This window comes from Seriola lalandi, unplaced genomic scaffold, assembly GCF_002814215.2.
Source record: "Seriola lalandi dorsalis isolate HSWRI2012SDOR001 ecotype SW California unplaced genomic scaffold, Sedor1 jcf7180001963611, whole genome shotgun sequence".
In the NCBI taxonomy this organism is placed as follows: Eukaryota; Metazoa; Chordata; class Actinopteri; order Carangiformes; family Carangidae; genus Seriola; species Seriola lalandi.
The window spans coordinates 1-1,622 of record NW_019434279.1 but is presented as its reverse complement, the minus strand read 5'-3'; the positions used below and the strand labels follow the sequence as shown (position 1 = coordinate 1,622).

General features: G+C 43.2%; 1 long non-coding RNA gene across 1 annotated transcript; it reads right to left on the bottom strand.

Annotated features, from left to right (window-relative positions):
• Positions 1-839: 839 nt before the first annotated feature.
• On the bottom strand, positions 840-1,589 carry LOC111648509 (uncharacterized). Its single transcript, XR_002760144.2, has 3 exons — positions 1,504-1,589; positions 1,121-1,190; positions 840-929 (listed from the first exon to the last, which is right to left on the bottom strand). It is a non-coding gene; the product is annotated as an uncharacterized LOC111648509 (long non-coding RNA).
• Positions 1,590-1,622: the final 33 nt, after the last annotated feature.

Sequence of the window (1,622 nt, the reverse complement as noted above, 5' to 3'; positions counted from 1 at the left end):
TACCGGTAAATAAATGCAATGTGTGTCACCTTGAGTCTCATTAGTTGACACCCGGATAACAAGACCCCCCCCCACCCCCACCCCACAGTTTAAAATCCTTCATGGTCCCCTTCCTTTAACTGTTTCAGTTTGATGTGACGCACTAAAATCTAGTGTCCTATGACGGTCTAGCTGCCAAAGTCCGGTCAGTTCAGCTGATACTGTCATCTAGTCGCCTTTAACTGTTGCTGTGAGCTCCCAAAGCAGCAACAAGCGCTTTGTGCCCAGTTTCATGTAATCATCTAGTTGGTGGAGCTTGAAGGGGCCGTATGCAGCCTGAAAGGGAGATCTGCAGGCACTACTCAGGGCTGGAAAAGCTCCTGTAACCTCCTCTGCTTGTTTTGTGTGGGGGAAAAAAATGTGATCCCCTATTTTGATTGAGAGGAGTAAATTTAATTTACTCCTACAAGCGCAGAACTGAATATCAATCAGAGATGAGATGTTTATCCTTTCAGTACAGAGGCAAATAAAACATCATCTATCATTACATGTTCTTTGTCAATTACGCTAATTATTTTCAGTGTGGATATTGAATTAATAATACAGCTATTTCCATAGCTTGGCTAACTCTACCAGCCGAGCCTCGACTACCATTAATACTGTGGACACTTTCATACATTATTTACTACGTTGATGTAAATGCAGGAAACAGCATTCACATAGTTTTCAGTAGTACTTCTGTGTTTTGATTCTGTGAGTAAAGCACCAGTTACCCAATAATCCCGACCCAATAACATGCAACAATACAGTCTGATATAGCCTCATATGGTTTATGTAATCTATCATGCTCTTACCTTGGTCACAGCGCTTCCCAGTGTACGGTGGTTGACACAAACACTGTCCATCACCCTCTGGACCTTTATTACACACTCCGTGCACACAGTCACACTCTGCACAGACACATTGACAGGCAGTATCAGTTTATGAAACAGCTGTACGACGTTCTTGCAGCTATTAAACATAATCTTCCAATGTGGAGGTATATTTTCTACTTTGTGTTTTCTTCTCTTTGACTGAAGACATGACCCCCCCATCTTTTTTTTTTTTTAGAGGTCAGAGGTCATGAAGTTAGAGCACCTACCTTTATCACACTTTTCTCCAAATGCGTTCTGATTCTTACACTCCTGACAGGCAAAGCCGGAGAATCCGTCCTAGAAGGAGAAGGTTTTGTTTTTTTATGACTGGTAGTTTCTGTTTTGCAATATCGCCCCAACAAAAAAACAAAAAAAACAACCTGAATATGTTCTTCCCCAGTGTCCCCCTCCCCACCCAAACACACAGAAGAAACAGGGAGAGGCTGACCAACATAAAGCCAAAGTGGTCAAGTGTCTCAGTTAGGAATACTAATGTCATCAGTGCTAATGTTTATTTAAGGGCACAGTCCCCTACAAAGACTTAAACAATACTGATCTCTTCACTCCTTAACAAACAGGTAGGACAGTCACAGACAGGCAGGATACTAACATCACAGACGCAGGTCCCGTTGCCAAGGTCTCCGTCCAGACAGGCTCCGTGAAAGTTACAGGTCTTCCCTGACCAGCTGGGACAGGCTGCAGACAGACAGACAGACAGACAGACAGACA